A 20,077-nucleotide genomic window follows, 5' to 3' on the forward strand; every position below is an offset into this window, starting at 1 on the left:
CACCTGGGCCTCCATGCACCGGCCTCAGATCATGCACAATAGTTTTGGACACGTGTGCGATGCCCTTGGGGCCTGTACGGTGAGTGGGAAATACATGTAGTGTCGGGTTTGGTGCATGTAATTACCAAGTGCCTGAGCCCTTGCTATCTTCATACATGCAATCCCTTAGCCTCCTGACTATTCACCTTTTGTTTGAGCGCTCCAACCGCCCTTCACCATCATCCTTCTTGCCATCGACGATGGTTCCAAGGGGTAGGAGGCTAGTGATGCATAAGTCAAGGGCGTCTAATGACTAAGTGCTAGGGATGTACCACAACTTGCTTGGGTGGATATCCTTGGAAATGTGTGGCAACCAAATGCCAGCTACATGGCCGATGGAGCCAAGGCCAAAGCCGGGGAAGCACAACGTCTTTGGCGTGTACTTGCTAGCGAGGTTGGGGTTCGTAGCCTCGACATTCCCATTCATGGTTCTAGAGTTCTAAAGGATCAAACTAACACACCTCTCTCCTAACTCCATCCTCCTCCTAGCCACCTTTGTTCACTTCTACAAAATGTTTGTCGCAGTGCATACAAGTTTATCACTCTATAAAAGTTGACTAGAGGGGATGAATAGGAGAAACCTGAAATTGAAGTCAAACAACCCAAAAACTTGATATGAGATATTTGTTCTTTAAGTGTTAGAACAAGATGCTTAGTCTAGGGTGAGTATAAGTTCAATAGTTTAAAGTTATTGCCAATAAGGAGGTGTGGAATGTGATCCAAGCAACAATATGAAGAATAAGCCAAGTGTTAACTTAGGGAAGAAAGGTAGAAAATAAATTACAAAATAAAATACTAAAGACATGGTAATTTGTTTACCAGAGTTTGGTTTCCAAACAAAACCTATGTATTTGTTGAGAAGTCCACTAATGACTGGGTCTCTCTCAACCCTTTCCTCACTCAGTGATTACCAAGATGGAACTTAAGTTCCCATTTTATTTTCTCAAGTGAGGTCAACTCTTCACAAGGCTTTCTACAACTTGGAGGCTCTTGCCTGCTTAACAAATTCAATGGGATCTTTGCTCCAAGGATCCAAGATCACAACAAAAACCCACAAATGTTGCACACACAAGTGCTCTTTCACTAAATACTCAACTAAAGGATATCTCTAAGCTCACCACTTGACTTTTTGGAACTTAGATCATTTTGATGCTTGGGAGTGTTTCTATAGTGTATGTGACTTGTTGCCTAACTCTTGGATGCTCAACACATTGGTTAGGTCGTATTTTGAAGCATCTTAATCCTCTGGGACTCAAATGTGATACAATTACTAGTCCTAGGAGGTTAGTAAATACATTTATATATCAGATGATTCCAGATCTGCTTAAACGAGACAAACCTATAAAAGTGGCGATCAACTTTAAGAGTTGGTCCACAACCTAGGACATATCATCAGAGTGGGGCTGAAGCAGCCCGATATACGCAGCGAAGCAAATCAGCGGTCCAACAGCCACAGGCAAGGTTGGGAACAGGCGTAACTCTTACCCGATCAGCGATCTCCTTCTCTGAAAAAACAACAAATAAGCAAGGGTGAGTACTTACGTACTCAGCAGCCCACCTTCACCCGCGGAATGGGGAAATCAGAAATAATGCATGGAATATATGGAGCTCAGGATATTTTGCAGAAAGAGCAATATTTGATGCAGGGTTATTTTGTAAAAAAATTTATATTTTTCAAAGCGCATCCTCTCCCAAAGGAGCAGGAAGTTTTTCAATATAGAACAAAATCCCCTGGACTAAACCATCTAGGTATCTCAGCAGTTTCCCACTGGTTTTTGCTTTCAAAAACTGCTACTGGACTTCCCGTCCACCATAGCTCACGGTTCAACCGTTGGACCTTTTAAGACCACTTTTCAAAAGCATTTTTGGAAAACAAAACACTAATTGTCAAATCCATGCCATGACTCATCCATATCCGTGGACACGGACTATTCGAATAGGTTTTTAAACTCTGTGTAGAGGTGTACACTTTACCCACTAGTCCTATTTATGCAATCTCACCGTCGTGAGATCTGAATACCGAAACTCTTTCCTTCCTTGCACGTCCTTACCTTAGCGATTATACCGGAAAGAACAAGGCCACCACCATGCCCAAACCGGACAAAAAATCCCCTTCCTTATCCTCCTGGTGCTCCCCAACCGTCATAATCCCGGGGTTCGGACCGTACAAGTTCAGATCAAGCGATTGCCCATATAGTATCGAGTGGTTGTACTTGACAATAGTATAGGTAAGGAGTGATGACAAACCGGTCCTTAGGCGAGAGGGACAATCCTTCATGCTCACACCTAAACCAGTTGAGCCATCACCTTAGGCCCTCCCCTAAACCAAGGAGTCCCTGATCATCCCGCTCAAGGGTGATAGGGGTGACAACCCTTCATCATATCCATTTTGAAAAACATTTTCTTTTGAAAACTCACACCTTTTCTCAAATCATTTGTAACAAATATGTCAAGGAGTATAAAGATTAATTGTGGCAAAGTTCTAAGGATGGGTGGCCATAATAACTTGTCTCAAAATCATATCATGCATAAAATAACAGGCTGAGGGTTGTGGTTGAAAAAGCATAGGTAATTTATGAATCAAAGGGATCCAGTGAGCTTGTCGTGCTTAACCGGCGAAAGGGTGAGAGCTTGCGAAACTGGCTTCTGGCTCCACTGTCTGGCGTAGGCTTGCAGATCTAGCCTTCACGAGACGACACGAACGCTCCGATAACTATGCATCATGAACAAGCAAACATACAAACCAGCAAGTATATCAAAAAATATTTAGTATAGTGGTCAGAATGGCGATATATATGGATGGGTAGAGTCTTGAGCAGAATCTGTGTCATGTAGTGTTGTGATATTACTGGTGGTGGAGTGGAGGTGCTTACCAGGAGGGTGGGTTGGAGGCGAAGCGACACTATGTGTGTAGCCGGCAGAGCGGGGTAACTGATTGGGTGGGGTGTTTGCCTTGGCTGAGGCTGTTGAGTGTGTGCAGAGGGAGAGGGTAGCTGGGTGTATGTGGTGTAGTACATTAGAGTTCACTGTTGGCGAGAATAGTGACGAGTGAATCATCTGACTTAGTCTGAACAGGGAAATTATAGGCAGAATATGGGACACGAGTATTTTGGGAGTTTTCTGAAATATGAACCATGCTTAAGGGATGACATGGTTGGATAGGGAATAATTTGATAATAATTTAGAAACAAGAATTATTGGAATCTGAGTTTAGAAGCCTGGATCGAAAGAATCTCAAACTTAAGCGTGCTCAACTTGGAGAAATCTGGGATGGGTGTCCAGATGGGAAGTTCTTACTGGAAGTAAAAACACAGTCACCAGAGTTCGTATGGCTGGAATATTGGTTTGGCAGGTCTTAGGTGAGCTGGACAGCATGATGGATGAGTAGTTGAAATTTGGGGTGATCAGATGATCGATGAATAGAAATGGTGAATAGTAATGGTGAATAATAACAGTGAATAGTAATGGTGAATAGTAATGGTAAATAGTTCGTATGAACGAACGATGAACGATGAATAGTGATGATGAACGATGAATAGGGACTATGAACGAACGATGAACGATGAATAGGGACTATGAACGAACGATGAATGATGAATAGGGACTATTAACGAACGATGAACGATGAATAGTTCGTATGAACGAACGATGAATGATGAATAGGGACTATGAATGATGAATAGGGACTATGAACGAACGATGAATAGGAACTATGAACGAACGGACGAACGATCGAATGATCGGACGAACGAACGATCGAAATTTCGGTAGCATAACGGCTGAACAAAGATTATTTGGACAAACGATCGAACGAACAGACGAACGAACCATGGACGAACGATCGGGCGAACGAATGAACAAACTAAGAATAGGTGGACGAACGATCGAATAACGACCGAACGATCCTTATGCTAGTGTGTGCTTGTGTGGGACTTGGAATGGGCGTGTGGGGGGAGGGAGAGAGTTGCCATGAAATGGCTTGGGTGGCTTGAGAGGAGGCCCTTGCCCCTCTATTTATAGGCTAGGTGGGGGATTAGGGGGAGGAGGTGAGGATTAGTGGGACTGTGGGAGGATGCGAGGATTAGTGGGAGATAAGCATGTATTAGTCTTGTATAAGTGAAATTAGCTTGTAGAGCTCACTGTATGACACCGGAGGCATACGTATACGTATGAGCATGAGGAAAATTATGGAGATAATATTTATCGGGACTTTAAAAATGATTCTGAAGGTATTTCTCAGGAGGGAAATATTTGGAGAAATATCGGTGGACTAGTTGGGCAGTATTGCTGGAAAGAATTAGAGGGGATCACTAGAGAAATATTTGTAGGATATTCTGAGGATGAATTTGGAGAGAATATAGACCACTATATTTTATTTGTTGATATCAACTCGCAAACAAACATTTCGAAACAAAATTTAAAATTCATTTTGAATTTAGAGCGAGTTTGAGGAAATTTCAAGATTTGAATTTTTGGGGTGCTACATATTTATAGTAGCCGCTCGAGATCCACTCCCGAATCTGCTCAAAAACAAGTGCACCAGACCTCTCTCTGTAGCAAGACTCGTGCACCGAACCTCTTACTATGCTCTGTCACATCAGTGACCGTTGGATAAAGGTGTCAGCCTATCAGTGTGCACTGGACCTGCCACATCGATGTTTCATCATCAGAACATTAGATCTTTATCGCTGACCCTTGGGTGCACTATTAGTCTGGTGCACATCGGACCTGGTCCAGTGCACCAACTAACTTGTGTCCAAAAAACAACCTCTCTGCGACCTAGTCTAGAGGGAAGTTCGGTGCTCACCTAGGCCGATCAGGTGCACCAAACTCTGAAGGTCCCAAAAACATGCTCTCTTATAACCCCTTCCTGGTGACCGGTCTAGTCCACACCGGACCAAATACTATAGGTCCGGTGCGCCTATAGTTAGCCTGACTTCTTCAAACTTGGCACCTTTTCCCTTGGCTTCTTTTGGCTAGTGCCTTGCGTAGTTCTATGACTATAAATGTATCTTGAGTCCATATAAACATTCTAAGTCATAGGTCTTGGCTCAATTGATTCTCTAAATTCATTTGCCCTTTCTCTTCCATACTTTGCTTCAAATGGCCCCTGAAACTCCAAATTCTGAATATGAACTTTCCACCTATTTCAATGGGTTCCAAAATGTTTCTAGGACCTTTATAACTTATCCAAATGTTGAAATGGCGCAAATCCCATTTCATCAACATGCCCTTTTTTTACTGAGTCTGAGCTATTTTTTGTGCATTTGATCTTCCAAATTCAATCTTCTAATCATGTAACCATGTACTTAGCAAACTAGTTAGTTCATCAAGTTGTGATGGTCACAAAAAACCAAACCAATATAGAAATGGCTCAACGCACATTTCCCTTTCACTCTTTCGCCATTTCTTTGTCCTCTGATGGACCATAGGGGGAGCCATCTATGGTGGCTGCTACTTCGAGGGACATGGCAATGGCGAACCCAGACCGTTCATCACCACAGACCCTTTAGGGCACAAGTAGTAGTGGAAACAAGATTGATGTCATGAGTAATGTCTAGGATTGCCTCACCTTCGCCACTGTTGTTCTAGTCCCAAACACCAGGACATAGGAGGCCTTGTCGTGGCTGGCTTTGGATTTCCCAGAGTGTTGGAGAGGATCCAAATGTTGGTGACCACCGGGGTATCAATGACAATGGTCCTCACCCACTTCTTCAGTCGATGGTAGCACCCACTCCATTAGCACACCCACACCATGTGGATGTACACAAGGGTGAATGACCTAACATATTCCTAACAAAAGGAGCTTAAGCTTATCAAATCATCATCATGTACACAAATAACACACTACAAAGAGCATAGTCACATTCTAACAGATATACAAGTGAAGTTCTAGAATATACACGGTGAGATGCAAATGTAGATATATTACAAAATGCAAATAAAAGCAAAGAGAAAAATGCACAACTAAAAGGGAAACACACACCCAACTCCCCTCGCAAATGTGCAAAAGTGGACTGATCAAGGGATTTTGTGAGGATATCTGCAAGTTCTCTATGTGTATCAACATGGTGAAGATCAATGTCCCCTTTTCTCATAATGATCTCTGAGAAAATTAAAGCAATCATCGATGTGCTTGGTCTTAGAATGTAGCACAAGATTTTTAGCAACGCTAATAGCACTCGTGCTATCACAAAGCAGAGGCACATGAAAAAACTCCCAGCTAAAATTCCTTTTCTTTTGCAGTCTTTTCCCATTTGCGAGGAATCTCCACAAGTTGGGGCCTCTCGCCCTTACAATTTTGATCACAAGAGAAGCACAAGAGTAAGGGAGGGAAAGCAACACACGCAAGACTCAATTCGCAGCAAACACACGCACACAGGTCAAGACGTGAGCACAAAACACGGCACAGGGAGTTCACAACTCAAATGGTGCTCAAATCTCTAACACAACGATCCGAATGCATGGCGGCGGAGTCTAGGCGTCTTAGAATGATCAGAGAATGCTTGGTGTACTGCTCCATGCGCCCAGGAGTCCCTTTTATAGCCCCAAGGCAGCTAGGAGCCGTTGGAGATCAAATTGGAAGGCAATTCTTGCCTTCTGTCGGGTGGTGCACCGGACAGTCCGGTGCACCACCGGACATGAACAGTTCCTGTCCGGTCCATGATCTCCTTCCTTTTCTGGCGAAGCCGACCGTTGGGTCTTTGGTCCCGTTAGCGCAACGGACACAGTCCGGTGTGACCATCCGATCATTGGCTTGGCCACGGGTCGCCCATTGATCGCGCAGACGACCGTTGGCCGCGGGCGTCGTTTGGCTCACCGGACAGTCCGGTGAATTATAGTTGTGGCGCCTGCGCTTTTTCCAGAGAGCAGCGAGTTCGCCACTGGGCCAGCCTGGGCACTGGACACTGTCCAGTGAACCACCAGACAGTCCGATGCGCCTCAGGCTGGTGCTTATTTGGCTTAACATAGCCAATTCTTCTCCACTTTTTTTCCTCTTTTCTTGGCAATGTCTCTAGTACTTAGATAAACATGTTAGTACCCAAAGAAAATTTACTAGGGCTAGAAACATACCTTGGTTCTTGATGTGCACTTCTAAATCACTTGGCACATATGAACTTAAAACAATGTGTTGGGCATCTAATCACCAAAATATTTATAGAAATAGCCCAAGGGCACATTTCTCTTTCAATCTTCCATTTTTGGTGATTTATGCCAACACATTAAAAAGCAACTAAAAGTGCAACATCATTCTCAAAAGTGCAGATTTGAAGACCAAATTTTCTTACTTGAGATTTGGCATATTTGGATCACTTTTGCCACCGCTTGGTTTATTTTCACAAATCAAATTCTTTTTCTTATATCTAAGTCAAACACACTTGTTTGGGCAAATAGAGATGTATTTCAAGAGTAAAACTGATCAAGTGCCAAAAACTCCCCCTTTTCCCGTAATCAAAATTCTCCCCCATAAGAGACCAAATTTTGCAATAAGAGGATTTTGGACAAAAACAAAGTTTCTACTTCTACATTTTTGAAATTCACAAGTGGTTGGCTGATCCATTTGCTTTGGCCTTAATTTCTCTCCCTTTGGCATTAAGCACCAAAACGGGATCACTGTTGGCCCTTTTAACCTCATTGCCTTACCAAAATGTCAAATAAGAGCAAAAAGGCAATGGGAACACAATAAGGAACTTAGGACAAGATTCATTTTTACCGGAATGCAGTGGAAGCTCTTTCCTTGTCCAAGTTCACTTTCTCTTTCAATGTTCCTTAGAGACTACTTCAAGTGTACTCAAACAAAGAGGTTAGTCTCAAAGGAGTTAAGTTGTAGCACATCTCCCTCTAAACATGTGCATCATTTGCATAAGGACTAGTGAGGTCCGGGGATGACTAGTACAACTTGAGCACCACAAATAAGCAATAATTGATGTAAATGCTCAAAGTAACATGATCAAAGGCATAGAACATATGTATGTTATAGATCAATCCAAGTTACGCGAATCTAAGACATTTAGCTCACTACGCAACCTGCAAAACCTTTTCTCATCTAAAGGCTTGGTGAAGATATCGGCTAGCTGGTTCTCGGTGCTAATATGGTATATATCGATATCTCCCTTTTGCTGGTGATCTCTCAGGAAGTGACGTCGGATGTCTATGTGCTTAGTGCGGCTGTGTTCAACAGGATTATCCACCAAGCGGATTGCACTCTCATTGTCACATAGGAGTGGGAGTTTGCTCAGATTGTAGCCAAAGTCCCGTAGGGTTTGCCTCATCCAAAGTAGTTGTGCGCAACACTGTCCTGCGGCAACGTACTCGGCCTCAACAGTGGATAGGGCAATGGATGTTTGTTTCTTAGAGCTCCAAGACACTAGGGACCTTCCTAGAAACTGGCACGTCCCTGATGTGCTCTTCCTATCAACCTTGCACCCAGCAAAGTCGGAGTCTGAGTATCCAAGTAAGTCAAAGGTAGACCCCTTTGGATACCAAATTCCGAAGCAAGGCGTAGAAACTAAATATCTAAGAATTCGCTTAACGGCCACAAGGTGACATTCCTTGGGGTCGGATTGAAATCTAGCACACATGCATACACTGAGCATAATGTTCGGTCTACTAGCACAAAGATAAAGTAATGAATCTATCATTGACCGGTATGCCTTTTGTTCAACGGACTTACCTCCTTTGTTGAGGTCTAGATGTCCGTCAGTTCCCATCGGTGTCTTCACGGGCTTAGCATCCTTCATCCCAAAACTCTTGAGAAGATCTTGAGTGTACTTCGTTTGGGAGATGAAGGTGTCTTCCTTGAGTTGCTTCACTTGAAATCCAAGGAAGTAGTTCAACTCGCCCATCATCGACATCTCGAACTTCTGCATCATTACCCTGCTAAACTCCTCACAAGACTTTTGATTAGTAGAACCAAATATTATGTCATCGACATATATTTGGCAAACAAAAAGATCACCACCACAAGTCTTTGTGAATAGAGTGGGATCAGCTTTCCCAACCTTGAAAGCATTAGCAATTAGAAAATCTCTAAGGCATTTATACCATGCTCTTGGGGCTTGCTTAAGTCCATAGAGCGCCTTAGAGAGCTTATACACGTGGTCGGGACACCTGTCATCCTTAAAGCCAGGGGGTTGTTCCACGTATACCTCCTCCTTGATTGGTCCATTTAGGAATGCGCTCTCTTTATGTCCATTTGGAACAACTTAAAGGGATGGTGAGCGGCATAGGCTAATAAAATTCGAATTGATTCTAACCTAGTCACAGGAGCGAAAGTCTCCTCAAAGTCCAAACCTGCGACTTGGGCATAACCTTTTGCCACAAGTCGAGTCTTGTTTCTTGTCACCACTCTGTGTTCGTCTTGTTTGTTGCGGAACACCCACTTGGTTCCCACAACATTTTGCTTTGGACGTGGCACCAGGCTCCAGACTTCATTTCTTTTGAAGTTGTTGAGCTCTTCCTGCATGGCCAACACCCAGTCTAGATCTTGCAAGGCTTCTTCTACCCTGAAAGGCTCAATAGAAGAAAAAAAGAGTAATGCTCATAGAAATTAGCTAATCATGAGCGAGTTGTTACTCCCTTGCTGATGTCACCCAGAATCTGATCCACTAGATGATTTCTTTGGATCATCGCTCGGACTTGAGTTGGAGGTGCCCGTGATGCTTCTTCCTCCATAACCTGTTCTTCCTGTGCTCCCCCTTGATCCTGCCCCTCTTCTTGAGGTACCTGTTCATTGCCTTGAGTTGGGGGATGCACCGTCGTAGAGGAGGAGGGTTGATCTTGTTCCTGTAGTTCCTGTGGTTGCACATCACCTATTGCCATAGTTCGCATTGCGGTCGTCGAAACTTCATCTTCATCTACATCATCAAGATTAGCTTGCTCTCTTGTAGAGCCATTAGTCTCATCAAATACAACGTCGCTAGAGACTTCAACAAATCCTGATGATTTGTTGAAGACCCTATACACCTTTGTATTTGAGTCATATCCTAGTAAAGACCCTTCTACTGTTTTGGGAGCAAATTTCGAATGTCTACCTTTCTTCACCAGAATGTAGCATTTGCACCCAAAAACACAAAAATAAGAAACATTGGGTTTGTTACCAGTTAGGAGTTCGTAGGAAGTCTTCTTGAGGAGATGGTGCAGATAGAGCCAGTTTATGGCATGGCAAGCCGTGTTCACAGCTTCCGACCAAAACCGCTCAGGCGTCTTGTACTCTCCAAGCATCATTCTCGCCATGTCGATTGGCGTCCTGTTCTTCCTCTCTACCACACCGTTTTGATGTGGTGTGTAGGGAGCAGAGAACTCATGCTTGATGCCTTCCTCCTCAAGATACTCTTCAACTTGTAAATTCTTGAACTCGGACCCATTGTCGCTTCTTATCTTCTTCACCTTAACTCAAACTCATTTTGAGCTCTCCTTAAGAAGCGCTTTAGGATTCCTTGGGTTTCAGATTTGTCCTGCAAAAAGAATACCCAAGTGAAGCGGAAAAAGTCATCAATTATCACAAGACCATACTTACTTCCCCCGATGATGAGATAGGCAACAGGGCCGAAGAGATCCATGTGAAGGAGTTCCAGTGGTCTTGACGTTGTCATCACATTCTTGCTGTGATGATTGCTTCCCACCTATTTCTCTGCTTAGCACGCTGCACAAGGTATGTCTTTCTCAAAACAGACATCGGTTAGTCCTAACACATGATCTCCCTTTAGAAGTTTATGAAGGTTCTTCATCCCAACATGTGCTAGACGGCGATGTCAAAGCCAACCCATATTCGTCTTAGTGATTAAGCATGCATCTAGATCGACATTCTCCTTCGAGAAATCAACTAAATAGAGCTTTTCATCTAATGCACCCTTAAAGGCTAATGAACAATCACTTCTTCTAAAGACAGATACATCAATATTTGTAAATAAACAATTGTAGCCCATATGACACAATTGACTTATAGACAATAAATTATACCCGAGCGACTCTACTAAAAACACATTTGATATCAAGTGCTCGGTCATGATGGCTATCTTGCCCAATCCTTTAACCTTGCCTTGATTCCCATCTCCAAAGATGATAGTATCCTAGGAATCCCTATTCTTGACATAGGAGGTGAACATTTTCTTCTCCCCCGTCATGTGGTTTGTGCATCCGCTGTCGATAATCTAGATTGAGCCCCCGGATGCATAAACCTTCTTTTCTTAGCCATAAGGCATGTATGGCACTTGTTGGGGAAGAGCGAAGATTTGTCGAAGGCCGAGGTAGCCAGTCCTTCATTGTTGGAGTCGGATGAGGAACAGTCGGAGTCCCATTCCTTTCCAAGGTGCGCCTCGCCCTTCGCCTTCCTATAGTTCTTCTTTTTCTCCTTCTTCCCATGCTTTTCTTGTGCCTAGTCATTCTCATTATCGTCACATTGAACTATAAAATGACCAGTCTTACCGCATTTGAAGCAGGAGTGTTTTCCCCTTGACTTGTTCTTATTGGGGGTACTCCTTTTGTCCTTTTAGTGCGGTCTTGAAGCGCTTGATGATGAGCGCTATCTCATCTTCATTGAGCCCGGCAGCCTCCACTTGTGCTACCTTGCTAGGCAGCGCCTCCCTGCTGCTGGTTGCGTTGAGAGCAACAGGTTGTGGCTCGTAGACGGGGAGTGGGCCGTTCAAGGCGTCGTCCACATATCTTGCATCCTTCACCATCATGCGCCCGCTTACGAATTTTCCGAGGATTTCCTCGGGCGTCATCTTGGTGTACCTAGGGTTCTCGCGAATATGATTTACAAGATGGGGGTCAATAACTGTAAATGACCTGAGCATGAGTCGGACGACGTCATGATCCGTCCATCTTGTACTCCCGTAGCTTCGAATTTTATTGAACAGGGTCTTGAGACTATTGTAGGTCTGTGTTGGCTCCTCTTCCCTTATCATCGCGAACCTTCCTAGCTCGCCTTCCACCAGTTCCATCTTGGTGATCATCGTGGCGTCATTACCCTCGTGAGATATTTTGAGGATGTCCCAAATCTTCTTGTCGTTGTCCAAGCCGCTGACCTTGTTATATTCATCACTGCATAGAGATGCTAGCAACACAGTAGTAGCTTGGGCATTTTTATGAATTTGTTCATTAATAATCACAGGTTTATCAGTACTATCAAAGTGCATTCCATTTTCTACAATTTCCCAAATACTAGGATGGAGGGAAAATAGATGACTACGCATTTTACGGCTCCAAAATGAGTAATCCTCTCCATCGAAGTATGGAGGTTTTCCAAGTGGAATAGACAGTAAATGAGCATTTGAATTGTACGGGGTGCGAGAATAATCAAACGAGTAATTTTGGTTAACCATTTTCCATTTGTACGAGGAATCATCATCGTCATCATCCCTTGGTGAAGAGGAGGAGGCATCACCGTCGTAGTAGATAATCTTCTTGATGCGTCTCTTCTTCTTCCCATCCCTCTTCTTGTGACTCAAGCCTGAGTCAGTGGGTTTGTCGTCTCTTGGCTCGTTGAAGAAGGACTCCTTCTCCTTGTCGTCGATCACCATCCCCTTGCCCTTAGGATCCATCTATTCGGGCGGTTAGTCCCTTAGATGAAGAGTATGGCTCTGATACCAATTGAGAGCACCTAGAGGGGGGTGAATAGGTGATCCTGGGATATTCAACACTAATATCCCAAACTTGGTTCATTAAATGTTAGTTAAATTAAACCAAGTTGCTATAGAGCGAGCTCTTGAGAAGAAATCAATCATAGAGAAAAGCAACACAAGAGACATGGTGTTTTTATCCCGTGGTTCGGCCAAGTGACACTTGCCTACTTCCACGTTGTGGCGTCCCAATGGACGAGGGTTGCACTCAACCCCTTTCAAGTGATCCAATGATCAACTTGAATACCACTGTCCTTTTCTTTTGCAGTCTTTTCCCGTTTGCAAGGAATCTCCACAAGTTGGAGCCTCTCGTCCTTACAATTTTGATCACAAGAGAAGCACAAGAGTAAGGGATGGAAAGCAACACACGCAAGACTCAATTCGTAGCAAACACACGCACACAAGTCAAGACATGAGCACAAAACACGGCGCAGGGAGTTCACAACTCAAATGGTGCTCAAATCTCTAACACAATGATCCGAATGCGTGGCGGCGGAGTCTAGGCGTCTTAGAATGATTAGAGAATGCTTGGTGTATTGCTCCATGCGCACAGGGGTCCCTTTTATAGCCCCAAGGCAGCTAGGAGCCGTTGGAGATCAAATTGGAAGGCAATTCTTGCCTTCTGTCGGGTGGTGCACCGGACAGTCCGGTGCACCACCGGACATGAACAGTTCCTATCTAGTGCACGATCTCCTCCCTTTTCTGGCGAAGCCAACCGTTGGGTCTTTGGTCCCGTTGTCGCACCGGACACTGTCGGGTGCACACCGGACACTCCGGTGTGACCATCTGACCGTTGGCTTGGCCATGTGTTGCTCGTTGATTGTGCAAACGACCGTTGGCCGCGGGCGCCGTTTGGCTCACCGGAAAGTCCGGTGAATTATAGTTGCGGTGCCTTCGCTTTTTCTCGAGAGCAGTGAGTTCGCCGCCAGGCCAACCTGGGCACCGGACACTGTCTAGTGCACCACCGGACAGTCCGGTGCGCCTCATGCTGGTGCTGATTTGGCTGAACATAGTCAATTCTTCTCCACTTCTTTTCCTCTTTTCTTGGCAATGTCTCTAGTACTTAGATAAACATGTTAGTACCCAAAGACAATTTACTAGGGCTAGAAACATACCTTGGTTCTTGATGTGCACTTCTAAATCACTTGGCACATATGAACTTAAAACAATGTGTTGGGCATCTAATCACCAAAACATTTATAGAAATGGCCCAAGGGCACATTTCCCTTTCAGTACCTCATAATCCGTTTGACAGTCCATCTATGATAAGCGCGTGGGGAAGCCTGAAATTGAGTGCACAGACACATTGCAAAGTGTATGTCTGGCCTCATCACCATCAAGTATAGAAGGGAGCTAATCATGATACTGTACTCCTTATGGTCCACAGGATCATCGTCCTCATTGGAATTGAGCGTCATCGTCATGGACATGGCATCGAAAGAGGCTTGGCCTCACCCATGTCAAACTTCTTTGGGACATCCTCTGTGTATTTGCCTTGGTGCACAAAAGTCCAGTCTTGGTTCTGCTTGATTTGCAGCCCAAGGAATAAGTTGAGCTCTCCCATCATGCTCTTCTCAAACTTCCTACTCATAGTATCTAAAACTTGGAAACAAGAGCATGAGAAGAACCACTAAATATGATATCATCCACGTATATCCGAACCAAAAGGGTATCATTACCATGCTTTAGGAGAAAAAGAGTTATCCATAGAGCCCATTTTTAAAACCCTTTGCAAGCAAGAAAGATTTCAAACGTTCATACCAGACTCTAGGGGCTTGTTTCAAACCATACAAAGCTTTTTGAAGTTTAAAACATAGTTTGGAAACATGGAACTCTCAAAACTAGGAGGCTACCTCACATAAACCTCTTCCTCTATATACTCATTTAAGAAAGCACTTTTGACATCCATTTGAAAAAGTTTAAAACCCTTTGAAGTAGCAAAAGCAAGAAGTATTCTAATGGCTTCTAAACGGGCTACAGGGGTAAAGGTTTCCTCATAATCAAGACCCTCTAACTGGCGAAACCCTTGGGCAACAAACCTCGCCTTGTTTCTCACTACCAACCCATCCTCACTTTGCTTGTGTTTTGAAAACCCATTTTGTATCGATGGGATGGCAGTTCGAAGGAAGTGGCATCAAAACCTAAACCTAGTTTCTCAAAAAAAATCAAGCTCCTCATGCATAGAATTGACATAGTTAGAATGAGAAAAGGCATTTCTAACATCTTGGGGCTCAAAAGAAGCAACAAAAGATGAGTGAGCAAAGTGAGACATCTCATCATACCTAGAGCGAGTGACTCACTCATGAAGCTCACCAATCATCTGGTGAGGAGGATCGCGCTGGATGTGGCATGGAGCCCCACTCGCAGAGGTAGACAATAGCCTGAACTCTAGGCTCAACACCCTCTGGATCGAGTGGACCCTAAGTGGTGGAAATAGACATGTTGGGTCTGTCGTTCGAGGTCATCGATGTAGGCACAATCGGGACAGCCGGTAGAGTCCGCTCGAGATCACCCCAGTCGGCGTTGTCGTGCTCCTCCTCCACAAAGGTTATCTGATCTAGACCTGTAGACTCAAAGACAGGGGATGGACTAGGCGAAGTCTCATCAAAGGTCACCTCACAAATCTCCATGATACGATTAGTCTCAAGGTTAAGAATACGATAAGCACGGGAGTGTAATGCATAACGAACAAAAACACTATCAGAAGACCGTGACTCAAACTTGTCCAAATTACCTTGCTTCAAAACAAAGCACATGTAGGATGTAGCCAAACACCCTAAAATGGCTAACCTTGGGTGGCTGTCCAAATCATATCTCATAAGAAGTCTTGTTTAGAAAAAGCACAAAGAAAGATGCAATTGGACACATGGCAGGCAATGTTGATTGCTTCAGTCCAAAATCACCTAGGAATTCTATGCTCATCGAGCCTCATCCTGGCCATCTCGATAAGAGTCCAATTCTTGATTCAACAATACCATTCTGCTGGGGCACATATGGAGAGGAAAACTGATGCTTGAGTCCCAAAGAAGCACAAAAGGTTTAAAAATGAGTTTTTGAATTATGTGCCATTGTCACTGTGAATCACTCTCATGACATTCTTAGGAAACTCATTTTGCAACCTAAGAATCAAATCCCGAGCATGAGTAAAAGCACCATTCTTCGCCACCATAAAGAACACCCAAGAATAGCGAGAAAAGTCATCGACAACCACAAGCACATACCACTTCCCCTCAAAAGAGCATACCCAAGCTAGGCCATTAGTGTCCATATGAAGCAACTCGTCGGGCTGCAAGGTCATCACCTTGGTGATCGGCGTATGGGAAGTAGCAACCATTTTTCCATGATGAACAAGGTGACAGACAAGACCTTTCTCAAATTTCAGTTGGGCAATCCTTTGATGAGGTCAAGTGAGCTCAAGCTACACAAAAGATCGAAGCTCAAATGACCTAGCCTCCTATGCCACATCCAAATCAAAGACGAAGATCCTACAAAAGGACATCGAGAGGGGTCGGGCGAATGAGAAAAATCAGCTCAAAAACTTGACCAACGAGGAGATCCAACAAACAAGATCCCCCTAGGCATCCAAAACACGAGAAAGACCCCTCTTAAAGCGCACTTCATAGTCATCCTCAGGGAGTTGCAAAACAGAAAGCAAATTGAAGTGAAAATTCAAAACCAAAGCAACATCCTTGAAGACAAAGCTCTCGTTCACACGAATGGTGCCATGAGAGACCACCTTTCCTCTCGACTTACCCCCGAATGTGATGTATTCCTTACCGATCATAGGGTTGAGGCTGGAGAACCATCTAGAGCTTTCAGTCATGTCGTGCGAACAGCCAAAATCCATGAGCCACGTGTTCTACAAGCCTCTGTCCTGCATCAATAAAAAGACACGAGGTGAGCAAATGGCACAACACTGAGGTTAGTAAACTATGAAGGATACTGGTGCTACAACATTTTCCCATGAAAAGTGTTAGGAAAAACACCAAACATCCCTAGTCCCAAAGGGGGATAGCGATCACCACGAGAAGGAAACTATGGTCTGCTAGGGAAGTGAGAACCAAGGCCTCTACCACAGGGTTCTTGGCCATATGGCACACGACTAGCACTCCATCGGGTATAACCACCATGTGGTCTCACTGCCTGAGGCCTAGCAGCATGAGGCAAAGCACCTTTAGGCCTCGCAAGACGTCTCTGAATAGGAAGATCATGAACACCATGAGAAGGGTGGTTCATGTTCCTTCTGCTCTACTTAGAAACCCACTTCTCATCTCTCTTCCTCCTAAAGCAGAAAGCAGCCAAATGCCCCTCCCTCTCAAAATACTCACAATGGAACCTCACCTCTCCCTTAGGCGGAATCTATTTGTGGGAGTGGGTATTGTTGGGTGGCTGAGGAGCTCTTGGAGGGGGAACACTAGAGATGTCAGAAAGGGTGTCAAGTTAGTTCCTGAGATGGTTAGGTTTTGGACAATACACTTGTTTCTGAGGGGGGTTATAGCAGGGGTTGCCAATTTAGGTGGAGTGAGCTTGACAAGTTTGTGGGTGGCTAAAGGTTTCTTTGAGGGTTTCAGGCCACTGCACTCACCGACCTTACCAAAACAAACGACACTCCCATCCTTAGCAGAAAAGCCTAAACCCCGTTCGCTAGTTCCCCTCTTGAACTGACTAACCATCATGCCCAACTAGGGCTCACTGCACGATACTCAGCTCAATCTTGATCAAAGATATGTGTTTTCTTCCTTGATATAAGTCTTGTCATGTCTGCAGGACTCAAGAGCAGACTACAAACCCTTATAGGGTGCACATTGCGCAGGTGCAGATGCACTCACTGAGCTTGCCTTCTCAAGCGAGGCTATCATAGTGTTCTCCTCCGTTATCTCAGTCTGCAAGCCAAGACAAGTCTGACATGCACCCAACAAGCTAGACCTATATTGAAGCTCATCGCACTCATCTAGCAGGGTGGCATACTTGGTCTGCAAAGTGGTGATGTTCAACATGTGAAGGGCACACCCATCACATTTAGTCTCATCAGAGAACACAACTAAAGCTCTAGCAGACTCAAGCTCCCTAGGTGTGCTCTCATACTAGGATTTAGACTCTTTCCTCTCACGAGTAGCAAGCCTAAGCAACTTGTCCTGATTCACCAAAGCAGTGTTTAGCTCTTCTACCTCAGCGACGAGATCATCAATGAAATGTGATACCTCAGAAGTAGAGTCGTCGTCGATGTCCTTGTCGTCGTCGCCCACTGTCTCATGACTAAGGGCCATGGTGCAAAGGCCTCTTGTAGTGTTGGTGATGAAGCATAGCTCATTGAGCTTGTCCTCAACACGCCTCTCGGGCTCCTCGCCGCTCAAGGACGAGGCTGACTTGTTAGAGTCATGGTCGAGGTCGCTCAGGGAGGCGAGGAAGGCGCGCTCCTTGACCTTCCCGTAGAGGTACTTATTCTCGAGTGCCTCTTTATTGAACCTCCCCCTAGACTTATGCTTTCCAAAGGTGTGTTCCCGCTTGCCCTTCGTTGACTAGAGTGGTCGTGCGGGGCCAGCCTCCTTTCTTGCCCTTCTTAGGACAACTGGTGATGAAGTGGTCGGGGTCGCCATAGCTGTAGCATCCGTCCTTCGACCCACCACACCACCGATTTTGGTGGTTGTTGTGGAACCGCACAAACTGGCTAGCCACAAGCGCCAACTCTTCATCTCCAAGGCTCTCCACCTGCTCCTCTGTGATAGACAAGGAAGATAGAGCAAACAAAGCAGGTGAGGGGTTAGAAGAAGAACCACCTCTAGAGACCAGGGCTATGGTGGGTGGACCAGGGTTCTCAATCTTGGCCTAGGTTTGGTGGTCAACCTTGGTGGACTGAGCTTGCTGAACCGCTCGTCCACGGTGAGAATCTCATAATTTGGTGACTCGATGATCACTGAGACTTTCACCTCCCAAACCCTCTAATCTAGATCATGTAGCAACTTCAATGCTATCTCATGATCATCATAGGGAAGCTATGCCTTGTTTGCACGTATCTTGTTCACAATCGATTGGAATTGATAGAACATTGTGTCGATCATCTCTCCAGTCAACTGAACAAAGTTCTCGTACTCTCGCTGATATGTCTCAAAAAATCTGGTCTTTACATCATCATTGCCCTCATGAAATTTCTCGAGGGTGGATATGATCTCGTGAGTTGTACCAAAATGTCCAACTCGCTTAAACTCAGCAAGCAAGAGACATAAGAACAAAGTGTTTCGAGCTTTGTTATTCGAATCATGGCACTCCATCTGAAGAGGAGTGATTTTAGCACCCTGAGCTTGAACATAGCATCGAGGTAAATCTTCGAGACGTGATACCCAATATTCTAAAGATATGTCGATGTGCGTATCTTCCAGTATGGTTAGTTTGTCCTATCAAAGAACGGAGGTTTGCCAACACCTCGTTCCATGTCGCCTTCGTGAATTTCAGACCGATTAGGGTAAGGAAATCCTTAGTCGGCTCTAATACCAATTGAAGGATTAGTGAGGCGACTAGAGGGGTGAATGGGAGCCTCTAAAAATTCTCTCCTGAGAACAACACCGGGACTTTGATCTTAGACTTCAACACAGCCCCACGGGAAGACTAAAACTGCGTACCATAGTAATACTCAATCCAGTGTCGATTGAATATACCAAACTGCAACATAGAGAACTGTCCAACTATTTGCATGGTAGCTTCCAGTCATGCCTAGGTCTAACATGACCACCAACCTGAACTCTCTCTCTCTCTCTCTTTCTAGTACCCTTGGTACATTGGTGTTGTTACATAATGATAGAATGTATAAATTGAAAGATGGGATTCATCAGTAGTTAGACTTAGTCAGGGCAAATTTATTTTGGCAAGGCTCTAGCGAAAATTCTAAATATCATATGATGAAGTGGGAGAACGTTTGTATACCTAAGGATTGTGGAGATTTTGGGGTTATGGTCGCAAGGGTTATGAATGAAGACTTACCAGGTAAATGGGTTCAGAATATTTTGAAAGTCCGAGAGGATGATCCATGCTTTGCTTTAATCAAGGTTAAGTATAATACTAAAGGTAAATTTTGCTCTCAATTTTGGAAGGGAATACTATATGCAAGGAACTTGGTAAATGGGGATTATCAACAACGATTAACAATGAGAAAATGTACTATTTTGGGAGGAGGTATGGGTTTTGGACATGCCACTAATATTAGAATTCCCATTTTTTGTTGTTTGTCAAAATAATCATTGTTTGGTCAGTGGTTGTTAGGAAGGAGGTGGATAGAAAGTTAAATTTAGATTTTCCCTGGGGTGGAGGACATGAAAGAGTGGGAAAGGTTGCTGGACATTTTGGAAGGAGTGATAATTACTAAACGAGAATATATGTTATCTTCGTCGTTAGAGAAATCTAGACAGTATACAACAAGATCC

Source organism: Zea mays, chromosome 6, assembly GCF_902167145.1.
Source record: "Zea mays cultivar B73 chromosome 6, Zm-B73-REFERENCE-NAM-5.0, whole genome shotgun sequence".
NCBI lineage: Eukaryota > Viridiplantae > Streptophyta > Magnoliopsida > Poales > Poaceae > Zea > Zea mays.